Genomic DNA, 20,169 nt, shown 5'->3' with positions numbered 1-20,169 from the left:
GGTTCTGGTAGTGAGGGAACCACCTGTGAAGTTAGTGCCCCGACAGGGCTAGGATTTATGTTTATGTTTTCTTCATGTTATTTCTGTTTTGCACAATAAAGACTGGCGCCGACCAGCTTGTACTCGAATCCAGTCTGGCGTACTGTTTCCCGGCTGCTGTGTGTGTAAGGAAGGAGTCCTCTACCCAGGAGAGGGACCCCTAATCTGACTGTGTCACAATATGGTGGAGAATGCGGGCACCCACACACACTGAAGTTGCAGCAAGAGGAAAACTTTCCATTTAAAAATTAAAGGGACAGACACCCAATTTGTGAGTGTGGAAATAACACTGTGTCCTTGGAGTCCCATAGAGGAGGCGTCAGCCAATGCTCAGAGAGGCAAGGTTCAGCTTCCAACCTACACCCCAGGACAAAATGGAGGAAATTATTAAGGCCTTGCTCCAAGCTGCAGCAGCTCAGCAGGAGACTAACAAACTTCAACAGGTCTCCATCGAGGAAAACAGCCAGGCCATAAAAGAGGTGTTACAGCACCTGGTCGCCCGATCCAGAGATGTTAATACTAGTCCGCCCACCACCACTCACTCCATACGAGCCAGTCACTTCCTCCAAAAGATGACTTCGGGCGATGATGTGGAGGCCTATCTCACCGCATTTGAAAGAACGGCCGAAAGGGAGAGTTGGCCCAAGGAGCAGTGGGCAAGTCTGGTGGCACCTTTTTTGTCTGGGGAGCCACAAAAGGCCTATTTCGACTTATGCCTGGCTGATGCCAAGGACTATAAAAAACTAAAACAGGAGATCCTAACTCGCTTGGGAGTCACCACCTTTGTTCGTGCCCAACGGGTCCACCGCTGGGAGTTCCATAAGGACAAGCCTCCACGTTCACAGATGCATGACCTCGTCCATCTGTCCTCAAAATGGCTACAGCCCAAGACGCTGATGGGACCACAGATCGTGGAAAGGGTCGTGATGGACCGGTACCTGCGATCATTACCTGTGACTGTGCGCAAGTGGGTGAGCCATGCAGACCCTAAGTCCGCGGACCAGTTGGTGGAGCTGGTGGAGAGGTACGTGGCGGCTGAAGAGCTGATGAGTATGCCCCACCGAGCCCCGATGGCGCACCGGCGAACTCCCACAGACACTGGTAAGACTGTTCCAGGGGAGAAGGGTGCTGGGCGGTGGAATGTACCTAAGACTGAGGGTGTAGAACCTGGAGACAGGCCTGACAGGCCGGGAAGGTTCTTGCCTCGTAAACGACTAGACATTAATATGACTCAGTGTTTCCGTTGTGGTGGCTTCGGCCATATTGCCGCTAATTGTTCACTTACAACTGAACCTATGCAATGTGATACTGCTCATGTCTACCGCAGGGGGTCTTTCTTTGCACAGACAGCCTGTACGGCTGACCGGCAGGCTGAGACTGATAAGCACATGTGTGTACTCACTGTAGATGGCAACCGAGTAGAGGCACTGTTAGACTCTGGTAGCTTGGTGACACTTATAAAAGCTGAGCTGGTGAACCCCTTGCGGCGTGAGGGGAAAACTGTTGGTGTGACCTGCATACATGGGGATACTCGATATTATGTTACTGCTGAGGTGAACATCGAGACACCATGTGGTTCTGCTATAGTTTCTGTGGGTTTGGTGCATGGTCTGATGTACGATGCAATATTGGGGAGAGACTTTGCTCACTTCTGGAAGTTGTGGCAAAGCCGTTTTTTTCCAGAGGTGAACAACCCCGATCCATTTGAGAAGGTTGTCGATGTAGTGGAGGAGGGAGTTTCTTCTGAGTCAGAGTTATTCCCTTTTTCTACTATGATTGGCGAACTAGAGAATGCGGAGCGTGACGGTGGCCCGCCAACTGATGTGCCTCCCCTTGAGGTGGGAAGTGTTATTGGGCCAGGTGATCATCTGCCTGATTTAGAGGTCAGAAGAGAGGTCTTTGCCGTGGAACAGTTGAATGACCCTACTTTGGTAAAAGCCAGGGAGAATGTAAAAGTAGTTGATGGTAAACCCGTAGACCCTGATAGTCCTTTGTCCTATCCTCACATGGCAATGTGTCAGGATTTGTTATATCAGGTGATTAAGAAGGGGGAAGATATTGTGGAACAACTAATAGTTCCCAAAGCCTACAGAAGAACAGTGTTGGATCTGGCCCATGGTCATATAACGGCAGGCCATCTAGGGGTAGAGAAAACCACTGAGCGAATAATGCAGAGGTTTTTCTGGCCCGGGCTTCATAAAGAGGTGTCTGACTTTTGCGCATCCTGCCCTGAGTGTCAGTATCATGCTCCCAGGCCACATTTTAAGGGTCCACTAGTGCCATTGCCTATTATAGAGGTGCCGTTTGAAAGAATAGCGATAGATTTGGTTGGACCCTTAATGAAGTCTGCCAGGGGACACCAGTATATTCTGGCCATAATGGATTACGCTACCAGGTACCCAGAAGCGATCCCGTTGCGCAATACGTCAACCAAGACCATTGCCAGAGAGCTAGTTCATGTCTTTAGCAGGCTGGGTATACCTAAGGAGATACTAACTGACCAGGGTACACCGTTTATGTCAAAAGTCATGAAAGAGTTATGTCGCCTGTTCAAAATTGAACAGTTAAGAACTTCTGTTTATCACCCCCAAACCAATGGGCTGGTCGAGAGGTTTAACAAGACGTTAAAACACATGCTTAGGAAAGTGGTCGACAACGATGGTAGGGATTGGGATTACTTATTGCCGTATTTATTGTTGGCCATAAGAGAAGTTCCCCAGTCCTCCACCGGGTTTTCACCCTTCGACTTGTTGTATGGGAGACACCCAAGGGGGTTACTAGACATTGCCAAAGAGACATGGGAGGGGCAGTCTAGTCCTTACAAAACGGTGATTGAGTATGTTTCTCAAATGCAGGAGAGAATTGCTGCGGTAGTGCCGATAGTGTGAGAGCACCTGGAACAGGCTCAACAGGCACAGCAAAGGGTATACAACCGCAATCCTCGGTTACGCAGCTTTGCTCCTGGGGACAGAGTGTTAGTATTGGTTCCCACTGTGGAAAATAAACTTTTGGCTAAATGGCAAGGGCCCTTTGAAATCTTAGAAAGAGTGGGGCAGGTCAATTACAAAGTTTACCAGCCGGGGAAAAGAAAGCCGGAACAGATATACCATATAAATCTGTTAAAGCCCTGGAAAGATAGAACGGTACTGTCGACCGACCGAGCCCCTCCAGTAAATCCATGGCCCTTAGTTCCCGAAGTGACAGTGGCAAAAACCCTGTCGGCAATTCAACAACAAGAGGTCAAGGAGTTTCTGATTAGAAATAGGGTGCTGTTCTCTGACGTACCTGGGAAAACCTCGGTCATTAAACATGACATCATCACTGACCCAGGGGTTAAAGTTAATCTAAAGCCCTATAGGTTACCAGAAGCACAAAGAGAATCGGTGTCGAAAGAAATTAAAAATATGCTAGAGTTAGGGGTTATTGAAGAATCACATAGTGAATGGTCAAGTCCCATTGTGTTGATTAAAAAGCCAGACGGGAGTATGCGTTTCTGCAATGACTTCCGAAAGTTGAACAGTGTTTCAAAATTCGATGCCTACCCGATGCCAAGAGTGGATGAGCTGATTGAGAGACTAGGGACGGCAAGGTATTTAACCACTCTTGACCTAACCAAAGGGTATTGGCAAGTACCGTTAACCGAGAGCGCCAAACAAAAGACAGCTTTTTCAGCGCCAGAGGGCTTGTTTCAGTACAAGATGTTGCCCTTCGGGCTACATGGGGCACCTGCTACCTTCCAATGAATAATGGACAGGATTCTAAGGCCCCATAGATGGTATGCGGCTGCTTATCTGGATGACGTGGCCATTCATAGTCCTGATTGGCAGTCTCACTTACCCAGGGTACAAGCAGTGTTGGACTCCATCTATAAGGCAGGTTTGACAGCCAACCCAAAAAAGTGTTGTCTAGGCATGGAGGAAGTAAAATATCTGGGATACACCATTGGCAGAGGCCTGATAAAGCCTCAGCTCAATAAGGTTGATGCCATACAAAACTGGCCACGGCCTCTGAATAAGAAGCAGGTGAGAGCCTTCTTGGGAATTACGGGGTACTACAGGAGGTTTATACCCAACTTTGCCACCATGGCAGTCCCACTGACTGACCTGACCAAAGGCAAACAAAAAGACATGGTAGAATGGAGTCCTGAGGCAGAGAAAGCTTTTCAGGAGTTGAAAGTAGCGTTGTGTTCCCAACCAGTCCTGATGACTCCTAATTTTGACAGAGAATTCATAGTACAAACCGATGCATCAGAAGTAGGTATAGGAGCGGTCCTGTCCCAGAACAAGGAGGGTGAGGAACACCCTATTTTCTATCTAAGTAGAAAGTTGAATGTACATGAGAGAAACTATGCCACAGTGGAGAAGGAGGCGTTGGCCATAAAGTGGGCATTAGAGGCTCTCAGGTACTACTTGGTTGGAAGAAAGTTCGAATTGATCACTGATCATGCCCCTTTGAAGTGGATGTCCGAAAATAAGGACAGTAATACGAGAATTACGAGATGGTTCTTGGTGTTACAAACTTTTAAATTTTCAGTGGAACACAGGCCAGGAAGCCAGCTGGCCAATGCAGACGCGTTGTCACGCGTTCATTGTTTGGGGGCTTCAGTTGTTCCGCCCCACAGGTCGAAACAAAGGGGGGGGGGATATGTGATAGGATCACTGGTAAAGTGGTCTGTGGCAGGTACATTTGTGCCAGATTCCTGTCTTATGTGTTTTAAAACCCCCAGGAGAAAGTCTGCAGTGTAGCAGGCTTGAGTCTCGGCTTTTTGAAAAGCCGGTTTGGGACCTGGGGGTTGTGGGTGAGAGGAGAGGGAGGGCTCCACCCACGGCCACTCCAGGTTTTGGTTCTCGCAGCCTGGTAACAGGCTTGTTAGTTTTCCACCTGAGAGTGGCCAATATAAGCCTAGTGTGTTTAGGGCTGAGTGTCTCACCTGGGAGAGCAGACAGGGAGTTTGCTCAGAGACACTTGAAAACCTAACTGTGAGTGTTGTGCTGTGCCTTTGTTGCTGGTGAGGGCATTAGGCCCTGCCAGGTTCTGGTAGTGAGGGAACCACCTGTGAAGTTAGTGCCCCGACAGGGCTAGGATTTATGTTTATGTTTTCTTTATGTTATTTCTGTTTTGCACAATAAAGACTGGCGCCGACCAGCTTGTACTCGAATCCAGTCTGGCGTACTGTTTCCCGGCTGCTGTGTGTGTAAGGAAGGAGTCCTCTACCCAGGAGAGGGACCCCTAATCTGACTGTGTCACAATATATATATATATATATATATATATATATAAGTTGTGTCGTGGGAGCTGCACACACTCACTGGCATAAGTTGTGGGTGCACGGTAAAGTAAATTCTTAGACAAACAATCCATTTGGAGCAAACCTGTGACCAGGTTACCCCAAGTGTAAGAAAAACCGGCACTCCATTGAAAAGTACAAAAAAGCCGTTTTTACTGTGTAAACAGGTAAGCAGTCAAAAGCTTGCAAAACAATGCATATGTAGCAAGAATATACTTATCAGCAGTCTGCTGGTATCCAAAAGAGCCATATAACAGACATAGGTCCTCATTCAGAGCCGCTCGTAAGCGTCAGTACGCTCGTAGCGTTCCAATGTTGTGAAACCACGCATGCGCCGGTGTTACACTGCGCATGTGCGTACGGCTGATTGCGATCTTTTTTTTAGTCGTTCTTCGAATAGCGAACAGGAAGTGACATGTCAAATGTGATTGACAGAACAGGCCATTTTTGGGCGTTGACGGGGTGGAGATGGGAAAACGCAGGCGTGTCGAGGCATTTTTTGGGCGTACATAAATTATCTCATGCGAACGGCCAATGTGATCGGAACAAGTCATACGTCACTGTCTGATCCACTTTCCGTTCAAACTGCTCGCACATCTTGTGGTCTGGTATACTCTACCACAATGACGATGGTCTCGTCCTCCTTCCCGTGCCTCTTCGATGTTTAATCGATTTACCATTTCTTGCCCGAAAAGCAATCAACTTAGAATTGAAAACAAGCTTGTAATGTGTTTAGCAAATAGTTTTTTTTTAGTAGCACAAAACTGTACGCAGGTGAAATACTCAGCTGCTAATTTCTGGATTAGACAATCAATTAGCGTACCAATTTTGAAATTTTTTTTTATTTTTTGCATTTTTGTTTTGGTTTTGTGTTATTGCAACAATATTGTCATCATGTTTGTGTTTTAGCAACATTTTTAATGGGCCAGGAAAATTCACATCCATTTTGTTTTGGCAAAGTGTTCCTTAAAACTCCTAAATGGCTTTTAACCCTTTGGAATCTGAATTAAAATTAATGTTTTTTTTTATTTATTTTTTTTTGGCCGGGATTACCTATAAACCATTTTTAGAATAAAGGGGGTCATTCAGACCCACTCGCGAGCGGCAGTACGCTCACAAGTGGGTCGATGTTCCCCACTGCACATGCGCACGATGGAGGGAGCTCTGTCGTGCGCATGCGCGATACCCGGCGAGCGACGGGCTTTCCATCGCTCGGGGTCTCACACCAAAGGGGGTGTGCTGTCGATGTTGATTGACAGCACGCCCCCTTTGGTGGGCGTGCCGGGGGCGTGCCTGCCAGATGGAGGCGTTCCCATGGGAACGCCTACCGTCTGAAGCCGGCCCCACTGACATCACTAGTGATGTCAGTGGGAGTGATTTTGGCACTGATAGAGCCAAAATCACTCCTGGCCTTGCGGCTGGGAAACACGACCGCAGGGTTTCCCAGCCGCAAGACCATCGCGACCATCGCGACCATCTTTTTGCACGCTCGTATATGCTGTGGGTGGTGACCCACAGCTATACGAGCGTCCAGGAGGATGCTCCATTTTAATGGAGGAGGGCCCTGATTCAGAGCGAGCGCTCTGGTCAGAGCGTCCGGCTCTGAATCAGGGCCAATGTCACAATACAATGAAGCATATTTTGAAATGTTTTTATTTTTTAGACACATTTTTATTTTTTCATGTGCATTTGCCAGTTTTCAGTTCTGGCTAACGTAAAAAAAATTGAAATTAAAATTACAAACACAACAATAGTGGCATTTGCCCAAAAGAAAATAACACACATTAAAAACAATTCACAAGAAAGGAGAGGGAAGTTTTGGCCCTTAAGGAATATGGGGCAAGCACAGAAGGATTGTGGGAAAATTAGCCAGTGCTGTCATCGCTTTTTGCCCCGTTTGGCCGGGGTAGGGTGGGAGCCTGACCGGGTCCGGGATGTCCTTTGGCTGGCCTGTCCAGAGGCAGATGTTGGGGCCTCTGGACTAGGCAGAGGGCTAGGCACATTTGGAGGGATGGCTGTTGTTGTGCCAGAGGTGGAGGATCCTGATGTTCCGGCAGGAAGGGAGGCCGGCTCCACCATGTGCTGGCGAACGAGCTGCTCCAGGGCATTGGCAATTCGGATGTTGGCCCCGGTATTTTCGGCCAGGGCCTGAGCAATGATCACGTTGGCCGCAGCATTTTGCTCCATGGCCTCAGCCACCCGTAGCAGACTGGCGTCCATCCTCTGCAGAATCTCCGTGTGGTGATCCGATTTAAAATTGAGATCTGTGAGGAGGGCCACTGCCTGCGAGGGGGATTGCCCTGGACTGGCTTCTGCAGGGTCCCCAGCCGGATCTACTGCTTCCTCCCCTGCAGTGCCAGCAGAAATTCTGCAGCCAAGGCTCCCCTCTGGAGCAGACTCATCCGCCTGTGTCTCTGTGAGAAAAAAGAGAAAATAGGAACATTAGAATCTACATATTGTCACAAACACATTTCAGAGTTGGTAACATAACAACATTTACCTGGGACAACATGAGGAGCCGCAAAGTCTGGCATGTCCGTATCCATGTTGGACACGCCAAACACCTCCTCTTCCTGCACACACCCCTGTGCCAGCTCTTCCAAGTCATTCAGCTCCAATGACACAGGGGTGGGACCCCCACCTGTCCCCCTTGCATGCCTAGCCCTGTCAGTCAGTTTTTGCTTCAAGCGATATTTAAAATCGGTCCATCTGTGGGTGAAAAAGTTGGCATTATTCCTGCAGTATTTGGCCCTGTAACCACTTTTTATTAAAATGTAGTTTTTACGTGCCGGCGTTTGACATCCCGGGTTAGACGGTCCAACTCACCCACCCTATTGACAGCACTGGCTATCTCATCCCACATTCTCCACTTCTGGCTTGCACCCATATTCCTTTCTGCCTGTGGCAGTGTGTCAACACACAATTGGACCAAAACCTCCATCTCCTTTCTTGTGAATTGTGGCTGCCTTTTTTTTTTGGTTGGTTTTGTTGGCCTACTCGGCCCAGCAGCCTCTTCCATGGCATCCTCAACACCTTTTTTAAAAAACATTTTTTAAATTTTGATGTCAAATTTTCTATAAATTAGGGTTCTAAATAATCCTTGAATACAAAAGAGACAAATACTTACCGGGCGCCTCTTGGCCATTGTTTTGCTGTTCTGTAGCCATTATGAGCACCTCAACTTGAACTACAGCAGACCGTTTGTGACTTTCCGTGACGTATTTATACATGCGTCCTCATTATTCGTCCGCATCATTGATTGTGCGCTCCTATGATCCGTCCTTAATTTGAGCGGGAAAATAAAGACTATTTATGGCTTGTTGCGACTCGAGTCGAGGTGGCGGGTGATGAATGTTGGAGGTTTAGCTTGGAGAAGTGGATTGTTGGCGTGATTACTGGTTTGAGGCGGTTTGTTGGAGTTGGTTTTTTGTGTTTGATTTTTGGATATTACGTTTGCTTTTTTTTTTCAGGTTATTTTTTGAGTAAGTCTTTTTAAAAACTCTTTGAAAAATTAATGGATCTACTAACCAAATGTTCTTACTTATTTTTTTTTTTTTTTAACAGTTATTTAGGCAGTGCCCCATTGAAGTTTTTGGACTGTGACTTATTTGTCGCTTTTCGGTAAGTTTTTATTGTTTCATGATTTTACAATTTTGATGTGTTGGTTTTCGCATATGTTTTGCCAAGTAATGTTTTATTTTTAAATTAAAAAATCATGTATTTACACTAAATATAGCGTACTGTTTTGTGAAATATATTTCCATTTTTTTATTTTTTAAAAATGCGTACTATTTAGCGCACTAATGTTTCCTTCTTAACCAGTCAAAAATGCGTACTATTTAGCGCACTAATGTTTCCTTCTCAACCAGTCAAAAATGCGTACTATTTAGCGCACTAATGTTTCCTTCTTAACCAGTCAAAAATGTGTACTATTTAGCACACTGTTTCCTTCTTAACCAGTCAAAAATGCGTACTATTTAGCACACTAATGTTTCCTTCTTAATCAGTCAAAAATGCGAACTATTTAGCGCACTAATGTTTCCTTCTTAACCAGTCAAAAATGTGAACTATTTCGCACACTAATGTTTCCTTCTTAACCAGTCAAAAATGCAAACTATTTAGCGCACTAATGTTTTTTGCCTGTAACAAATTTCAAGTCATGTTTTACCACTACCAGGGATAAGTTATCACCATTGAATAGGTGTCTTTAAAAAGTGCAGATTTGGGGTTTAGGGGTGCAGGCTTTGACAAAAATAGCCTGCACCCCTGAGAATGTCCTTTAAAAAAGCACTGTGTTAAAAAAAGGTTTGTTTTAGAATAGGGGTACCTCAAAAAATTATTTGTAAATTTGGGGTTCCCAAAAAAAACCCCATAAAAAATGTAAAACAATAGGCAAATATGTTCAGGGCTATTCTGCATGTATGCGGCAGGTGTTTTGAAGAATAGAATTATAGCGGCAGGTGCACAAATGCTGAATTTTCTAAACACTTACTTTAGGGACACCAAAATATGCTAGTACCCATTTTCATGTCCCCCAAATTTGATGTGACCACTTAAAATATTTTAGACAAATTCCAAAGTGCTCTTCTGCATCACTTGCTCAATGTCGGTTAAAAAACACCTGCTGCGTCAAATTAAATCCCCGACTTTCAATTAAAGGCTAAAACGGGGGTACCCACAGTGTGCCCCCATGTTTTCCCAACTTTAGGGGGGTCTTACAATTTTTTTAAGGAAAACTTCGTAATTTTACGCAAGTAAAATTTCACTGTCGAAGTTAACGTTTCATATTGGAGTTTTCGTTTTCGTTAAGTCTGGTGCGCGCTCCCGCTTATCCACCTATTCAATATAAAATTAGCAAAAAAGGGAAACTCCTTAGTTTGATTTGCGTAAAATTAAGAAGTTTTCCTTTAAAAAATTGTAAGACCCCCCCTAAAGTTGGGAAAACATGGGGGCACACTGTGGGTACCCCCGTTTTCGCCTTTAATTGAAAGTCGGGGATTTAAATTGACGCAGCATGTGTTTTTTTACCAACATTGAGCAAGTGATGCAGAAGAGCACTTTGGAATTTGTTAAAAATATTTTAAGTGGTCACATCAAATTTGGGGAACATGAAAATGGGTACTAGCATATTTTGGTGTCCCTAAAGTAAGTGTTTAGAAAATTCAGCATTTGTGCACCTGCCGCTATAATTCTATTCTTCAAAATACCTGCCGCATACATGCAGAATAGCCCTGAACATATTTGCATTTTATTTAGCAAATTTTTATCATGTTTTATTTTATCACCCCAAATTTTTACTTTTTTTTGGGTGGTGTCCCTATTTATTGTGTAAATTTTTTGGTTTACACAGTTCTTTGTTAAATGTCAATCTCAGGGGTACCGGCTATTTTTTTCAAGACTGCACCCCTAAACCCCAATTCTGCACTTCTTTGCCACACCTATTCAATGGTGAAAACTTCTCCCCGTTTTATCACTTCGCCTTTACAAAAATGCAAAAAGTCTTTGATATTGACTACGGTGTAAAAGTAAAACCTGAGATAATGATGTCTGAATTGCGAATTTAACGCAAAAAGGGACTTATCTATCCCATATTGAAAACCACTGTAAATGTAGCGTGCATTTCCTAACTAATGTGTGCTCCCTTCTATATATTTATGGTTTTAAAATTGTTTTGCGAATAATTTTTAATTTGAAAAATAAATTACAAATTTTTTCATCTTTTAAAATGTAGGATTTTGACATCATGACAATACCCCGGCCTGTAAGCATCTTTGGATTGATTGGAAAAGATAAGTTGTTTTTTATGTTCACATTTGTCTCAAACAATAACTACCTGGCTTACCATTTCAGGTTGATGTTGGTCGTATTATCTTGGCCATGTTGCCTGAACCCGACCAACCTCAACTTCGTCCCAGGCGTAGGCCTCGTAGGCGTGCAAGGCCCACGATATATAGAACACGTGTCACCCTTTTTGGAATGCCAGATGATGAGGTGTTAAGACGATACCGTCTTCCTCCACAAATCATCCTAGACACTCTCTCATTAATAGAGAGTGATCTTGAACGGCAAATTGACAGTTCTACAGCAATACCACCACTTACGCAATTTATGGCGGTGTTACATTTCTGTGCCTCAGGATCCTTTCAAATCACGGTGGGAATAGTTGCGGGAATCTCCCAATCCTCCTTTTCAAGGATCCTGAGGGAAGTGATGGAGGCCCTTTTTAAACACCTCCATCATTTTATTCAAATGCCAGTGGATATGGGTTCCCTTAGTGTGGCGAAGGCCAATTTTTACCAAATAGCTGGCTTCCCACACATCATAGGGGTTGTGGATGGCACTCACATACCACTTCAGCCTCCAGCAAGGCTGGAGGCTATTTATAGGAACCAAAAACACTTTCATTAACTGAATGTAATGGTGGTATGTGATGCCTCCCTCCAGATCCTGTCCCTGAATGCCAAATTCCCTGGGAGTGCACATGATTCCTTCGTCATCCGGCAATCAGGGATTTGGCAAAAATTAGACAACCTACAAGCTGGTGATGCGTGGCTTCTGGGTAAGTTGACACCTTCCGTGGCAACCAATGCAAAGCTTGTTACACAATGGTCCTGATGTTTGTGTTTGTTTTTTCACAGGAGACAGTGGTTACCCTTGCACGCCCTGGCTGCTCACTCCTTATTTGGCTCCCACACCAGGGCCACAAAGTGAGTATAATTCCGCACTTACAGCCACCAGGCAGGTGGTGGAGTGCTGTATCGGCCTTTTAAAAGGCAGATTCAGATGCCTCCCCACCGCTCTGGTGGCGAGCTCATGTATTTGCCGGATATGGTTTCGAAAATAGTGGTCCTGTGTGGGATATTTCACAACATTGCCATAAGGAGTGGTGTCCCAATGCAGCCAGAGGATGCCTTGCCTGAGGATGGCCCCCCCGAGGTTGGTCGGAGGTCAGTATGTGGGGGGACCATAACCGATGATGTAGTTGCTAGATTTTTCAGGTAATTATTGTCAAACATTTACTTAATTGACACAATGTCAACATGTACCATTGTAATGTGCCTTTTTTTTTTTTTTCTTGTCTTCCTTTACAAACCTCGAAAAAACGATGCCTACTACCTGCTCCACTAAATTGTGTACATGTGGCCACATTGGATCTAACTTTGGAATCAATTATTTCATCGCCTCATTTGTGGATTTATGTTGGCCTGCTACTTATTTCATCAGTTCTTGATTGTTTCTTTTGTTGTTTGCTTTTGGTGTTGGTTGTTTTTTGGAGTGTCTTTTCACTGTGTGAATTGCTTGTCACAATTCACTTTTTGTATGTGTTTGGTGTGTATTAAATTTTTGTTTGCCGTTAAAAAGAATTAAAAAATTAGAATCACGTGTAACCTGGTACAAAAAAGGCCAACTTTCGTAATGCCTAATCCTGTAATGTGTGAAATGTTTAAGTCTTTGAACATGCTTTGTGGCTTTCAAAAAACATCAAAGGTATTATGTTGATTCAGTAGGTTTGCCAAACTAGGCCTAAGCAGCTTTTTTTGAAAATTTACATTACCCACCCAAAGAAAAAACAGAAAATGTTTGAATTTCTAATAACCTATTGGTATGGTGAGGTGTTTAATGTGGCAGCTTACATACTTACTAGCGCTTTGTTCAATATAATTTACCTTACTTTAAAGAACATGATCAAATAGTGGACTTATGGAAGGTTAAACAATGTAATTGTTTCAGACAAGGAATGAAACTCGTTAAAATACAAAGAAATTTTAATTTCAAACAAATAATTTGAAAAAAACAAACAAGGAAAAAAAAAATCAGCTCCGAAGGGCCGCCGCCATGTGGTCAAGGACCACTAACATTGCTATCATGTGCCCACGCAAGGCGGCCAATCCCTCCTGCATACAATGCATCCGCCTCTGGTCCTCTGTTGGAAAAAAAAATAAAAAAAAAAATAACACCTTACATTATAAGTTTACAAAACAAACTCAACAAATAAATCTAGTGTAAACAAATATCCAGTTGTGATGAAAAAAACAAAGTACTGGCAAATGCAAAGATGGGATAAATACTAAATTACAAATGAACACACAAAAAGGCGACCACAAAAAGGACGAAGTACCCTTGTTAGGGTAAACAATAACTACCCAAGTATGAGTGTTTGGACATGTGTGATATGTATCATTGGTAAAAATCCAATACATTGTCTATCAAAATAAAAATGTCACCACTAAAAATTTTACATTTTTTAAAGGGAAACATACAGGTAATAGGGATTTGGGTGTTTGGAGGCCCTCCATCCTACTCCTCCTCGGAGGTGGGCCAGTGCTGTAGGCTACACGGAGGGGAGATCTCGGAGCTGCTGGATGGCGATGAAAAGCGCAGGGGGGGGAGGGGAGGGTGAAGAAAAGAGAAGGGGGGGTGGAGTGGAGGGTGAATTTTGTTGGGGGGGCAAATTTCCAGAGGGAGGGGCCTCAGGTAGTGGCCGGTCAGGGGTGGAGGGGAAATTGGGGGAAGGTTGGGGAGTTGATGCTGTGCTGGGAGTCGGACTGAGGGGCCGAGCCCAGCGTCTGTGACTGCGGCGCGGCCGGCTTCTGCGTTCAGCCCCTAAATGAGTTTAGAAAAATGTTTAGTCTTTTTTTTGGGGGGGGGGGTTTGGCCACAAATTAGCAACTCCACAAATATTATAACATTTTAAAAATTGAAAACATGCACACGCAGATAGGACCACAATAAACAAACAGGGCTAGACTGAAAACATGCACACGCAGATAGGACCACAATAAACAAACAGGGCTAGACTGAAAACATGCACACGCAGATAGGACCACAATAAACAAACAGGGCTAGACTGAAAACATGCACACGCAGATAGGACCACAATAAACAAACAGGGCTAGACTGAAAACATGCACACGCAGATAGGATCACAATAAACAAACAGGGCTAGACTGAAAACATGCACACGCAGATAGGACCACAATAAACAAACAGGGCTAGACTGAAAACATGCACACGCAGATAGGACCACAATAAACAAACAGGGCTAGACTGAAAACATGCACACGCAGATAGAACCACAATAAACAAACAGGGCTAGACTGAAAACATGCACACGCAGATAGGGCCGCAAAAAAAGCCCAGAAAATAACCAAATACTTTCAGCTATACGTTGCCGAAAACAGGCCAGCAAGCGTCGCGTGCGGCAGCGCAGATCCGACCACCTGCGCTCTAGCTGACCGATATTTCACATGAAAACAATAGGATCATTGGTTACAACAACATGTAGTTTTGAAAACCATTGGTGAAACCGTACGTATTCTGCTGGAAAAATGACACACACGGACAAGAATAAAGTTTATTGAAAATGAAAAAAAAAACGGATTGCAAACATGTGAAGACCAATTGAGCTAATTAATAGATTGATTGGCATGATACGATTAAAGTATGTATGCAGAATGAACGAGAAGGTAATCGAAATCTGACAGGCCCACTTCCGGTTTGGATTTGTGCGAGCGTTCCCTGCAACCAAATTTGGAGATGGACGGTCGCAATTTTGCTTGTTCGTTAGCTAGAGGAGGGGTTGGGACACTTTGGGGCAGAAGATTAGCTACGAGCGAACTTAGGAGCGAGCGCTTGAATTTACATTTTCTCGCTCGTTCGTCGAACGAGCGATCATCCACTTGCGTACGGCTCTGAATCAGGCTCTCAGTCCTGGTCTCAACAGCTGTTTCGGTGCGTCAGCACCTTTGTCAAGAGACTGTCACACATATTGTGGCAAAAGCTCTACCTAAACACCCCCTCCATGAATTAATTACACCCCACCTGTGTGAGCACCTGTAGGCGATCACCGCCGGTCACCATGGGACCCACAATCATCCACCCATCCACGCTGACAGGAGCACCGCGCCGCGCCGGAAATGAAACCAGCAAGCGAAACTAAGCTGCCAGTCCACGCGGGTGGGGAAGACAAAGAGGTTCCCATATCCCGGAAGTGACGCCCTCCCCAATGTAAACAATAACAAAACCACGATGTACATACAATGTTCATAATAGAACATCAGCGGTGCCTAAGCCTTCGCTTCAATGACACGTGAGACACCACATATATATACATAATAAACATCCAATAATACAAACATACACAAATGGATCCAATGTTAATACTAAAAATTATACATGCAAAATATTATAGTCAAATAAATTGCACTGAGAATATCGATGCATGCAGCCCCATTTTAAATCACAAAAATGCAGAGAGAAAATATTCCTCATTTAATCCCAACGGTGACATGGTACGCATTTTATGTATCCACTGCCCCTCTTTTTGTAGTAATAACCTGTGTCTATCCCCTCCTCTTCGCAAGGGGGGAACACAATCAATGGGCATAAAGTGAAAGTCCTTCATCGTATGACCATGTTGCACCCAATGTCAGGCCACAGGTGGAGTGCTAGGTTCAACCATCTGGTAGGCCTTCACTGACGACCTATGTAGGGCGATCCTTTCTTTCAACATCCTGATGGTCTTGCCTACATATAGCACTTTACACAGACATTTAATCACATATATCACTTCTTTGGTTTTGCAATTCATACGATGATGCAACCGATATATCGTGCCCATGGTAGGATGCGCAAAGCTGTCGCCCACCATCATGTGCCGACAGTTAACACAACCTGGACACCGAAAAGCTCCCACTTCGCAGCTCAGCCAGCACCTGTTGTTTGAGACCTTAGGACTTATGTCTGATTGGCTAATCATTTCTTTCAAATTCTGACTGCGTTTGTTATTGTTTACATTGGGGAGGGCATCACTTCCGGTATATGGGAACCTCTTTCTCTTCCCCGCCCGCGTAGACTGGCAGCTTAGTTCCGCTTGCCGGTTTCATTTCCGGCGCGGCGTGGTGTTCCTGTCAGCGTGGATGGGTGGATGATTGTGGGTCCCATGGTGACCGGCGGTGATCGCCTACAGGTGCTCACACAGGTGAGGTGTGTTTCATTCATGGAGGGGGTATTTAGGTCGAGCTTTTGCCACAGTATGTGTGACAGTCTCTTGACAAAGGTGCCGACGCACCGAAACAGCTGTTGAGACCAGGACTATGCGTAAAAGGAGAAAAGAAGAAAAGAAGGCTTTCTTTGTGGGGCACTCTTATTATGTTATGAAATTAAAATGTAACTTTTAATATATTCCATTAAAAATACCTCAAGGTATACAAAAAACAATGCAAAACAATACAGTACAAAGATTTTATGTTGCTACCTAAAAGAGATACATATATCTCATATTCCACAGAATATCCTTCTGTTTAATATGGTTATTAGTTGTCGGGACACATAAGTAGCATCATATGTAGAAAAGCGAAGAGCGAGAATATTAAGTGATACAGTGGAACAGATTGTTCTCAGTATTCTTAGACCTCCAATATGAGTCTTATTGTGTATACAGGGTATGCTCACCACCAGATCGTACCAAAGTATTCTTATTCATATATTATCAAAGTGTCTTTCTCTAACCCACAACGTTCCTGTAGTCATGCTATACAGGAACATATACACATATATACTGCGCTATATTGAGAAGTTGTACATTTATATATATACATACATATAGTGGTAGAGTAAATATCGTGTTATAATAATACACTTTTCTCTAAGAGAGTAGATTTGGCCTTTCAAAAATTATTTATGCATAAACTCCCCTGTATGTACAAAAAGGTCCATTCATAATACAGGGTTATATTCAGAAATAATTGGTTGAGCTATACATCACTTCAAATATTGTTAGACCTCGTGTTTATCGCTAATATCTATATGGGTCAATGTCCCCATATGTATGTCACCAGGGCCGGACTGGGACTAAAAATAGGACCTGGCATTTAAAGCACACAGGCCCAACTAGGCGTCAGCATCTGGCCCCAGATGTAGACTCCTCCCTTTACTATTCCTGACTCCTCCCACTTCATAGTCTATGCTCTTACAAATATAATAATTATTAGAACAACATACAAGTGTACATCATTCTCTACATAAATACACACACAGCAGAGCAATACACACACAGCAGAGCAAATCATGCAGGTGATTCAAACATGTGCCATAGCAAGATATTGGGTTGGTTCTGTTAGGTAAAGCTGGCGGAGAAGGCATCTTACCAATTGACTAAGCCCTAGCTTAGCAGTTGTAGAGGCTTTGATAGCGTTCACTGTAGGAAATTTTTAGGGCAGGGGTGCTGAACACAGAGGATGATACATCTGTGCACACCAAAGCAGAGCCATAACTACACATTTTATGCACTATGTATATAAAGAGCATTGGTGACACCATCCACAACCATAACAGGGAGAGTGCGCGCTGAAGGCGTGCTTCTAAAAACAAAAAACGGTGTGGTTTTGCTGGGTCGTGACCGCACAATTGTATCCCTAATTCAAATTATGCCACACAGTAGTGCCCATTAGTCACATTGCACCGCACAGTAGTGTCCCTTAGTCACATTTCACTGCACAATAATGCACGTCATTAACAGTACACCACACAGTAGTGCCCCTTAGACACGTTACGTTAAACAGTGGTGCCCCTTTTTCATGTTACTCCACACAGTAGAGCTCATTCAATTAATGCCACACAGATCCCATTCACGTTATGCCACACAGTACAATAGTACTCCTTATAACACATACCACACAGAGTAGTGCCCCTTATAAAAAATTATGCCATACAACAATGCCCCTTATAATACAGTAATGCCACACAGTAATGTCCATAACACATTATGCCACACAGCTCTCTCCCCGACACCATAACCCTTGCGGTAGTGGATAGATCTTCTTCCGTAGATGTGCCCTGATGTCATTAGTTACTGTCCAACATCATTCGTTACTATCCACGTGGACATAGAGGGGGAATATAAACCTGTGATGAGCGAAGCGAGCCACCGTGCCTGAAGCCTATTCCTCACACAGCTCTCCCCCTGACACACCATCTCCCTCACACATCTCTCCCCCTGACACACCATCTCCCTCACACATCTCTCCCCCTGACACACCATCTCCTCTGGGCGCCAACACACCATCTCCCCCTGACAGTCACACCATCTCCCCCTGATAGTCACACCATCTCCCTCATAAAGTGCTCCCCCTGACACACCAGCTCCCCCCTGACACACCATCTTTCCCTGTCACACCATTCCCCCTGACACAGCTCTCAACCTGAGACACTAACTCCCCCTGGCACTTAACCTCCCCTGGCACAGTTCTCCCCCAACACACCATCTAACCCTGGCACACCATCTCCCCCTGACACAGCTCTTACCCTGACACAGCTCTCATCCTGAGACACTATCTCCCCCTGGCACTTCATCTCCCCTGGTACAGTTCTCCCCTGACACACCATCTAACCCCAACACACCATGTCCCCTGGCACAGCTCTCCCACTGGCACACCATCTGCCCCCAGCACACCATCTCCCCCTGGCACACCATCTCCCCCTGGCACAGCTCTTACCCTTGCACACCATTCCCCCTGACACAGCTCTCATCCTGAGACACTATCTCCCCCTGGCACTTCATCTCCCCTGGCACAGTTCTCCCCCGACACACCATCTAACCTCCAACACACCATATCCCCCTGGCACACCATCTCCCCCCAGCACACCATCTCCCCCTGGCACAGCTCTTACCCTTGCACACCATTCCCCCTGACACAGCTCTCATCCTGAGACACTATCTCCCCCTGGCACATCATCTCCCATGGCACAGTTCTCCCCCGACACACCATTTAACCCCGACACACCATGTCCCCCTGGCACACCATCTCCCCCTGACACAGCTTTCACCCTGACACAGCTCTCACTCTGACACACCATCTCCCCCCTCTACAGCTCTCCCCCTGGCACATCATCTCCCCCTGGCACAGCTCTCCCCAGGGCCCTCCTCACACAGTTTATCCCCCACTCATGCAGCTCAACTTACCTCTGTTGCGCTCCTCATGCCGTCTTCTAAACTGTTCCTTCACCACTCAGTACTGCCTATCACTGATACCAGCGTCCGCGAGGGTTTGTCCTCTAATTCCTCTCTGTTGTCCCTTTCGCGCGGCAGCTGGCAGGAGAGACAGACGCGCGATGATGTCACCGCGCCATCTCATTCTTCAGTCCCGGCACAATGAGAGGGGTCTTGAGAGAGGCTGGTTCAGTCACTGCCTAGCGCCGCCTGCCAGCCAGCCGCATCTATTCTATTTGATATTGAACTGTAGGCATGGCAGCGGGTGGCAGGCACAGAGGGGCAGAAAGTCTCTATCTGTCAGGCAGCCACAGCACTCCATGTACAGAGTGCTGTGGCCAGGAATACTGCTGCAGCCTGAGCACTCCATTGGCGGCACTAGTCGGACCGGCCCATCTAACCATCGGCCCTTCTGGCATTTGCCAGAATTGCCAGATGGTCAGTCCGTCCCTGTATGTCACTCAGAGGTAGCAAATATCAATGACAGAGTCTTTATAAAATACACACAATATTGTCAGAGATAGAGTATTAAATCTGAGCTATCTCTTAAAAGAGTAGTTTCTGGTGTCTGTTAGTTCCTTTATATGAACCTTAAATAGTTACTGCATACATTTAAATGATATTATCACCATCCACAATCTGCAAATTCTGAATATTTCAGCAATTGACCAGATACTAAGGCAAAGCAAATAGAAATAAGTCAGCTTAAGGGTACAGACACGGAGGTCTGAATGAAGTGATACAATTACCCTTAATACATGTCAAGGTCGAAGGAGGTGGTCGGCGTGTGCACCAGCCAGACCATATGCATCAGAGTCCTTGGACGCGCGTTTCACCCGTTGTAGGCTTGTTC

Source organism: Taudactylus pleione, unplaced genomic scaffold (genome assembly GCF_031769625.1).
Source record: "Taudactylus pleione unplaced genomic scaffold, aTauple2 ptg000012l, whole genome shotgun sequence".
Classification (NCBI taxonomy): Eukaryota; Metazoa; Chordata; class Amphibia; order Anura; family Myobatrachidae; genus Taudactylus; species Taudactylus pleione.
Note: the sequence above shows the minus strand (reverse complement) of the source record.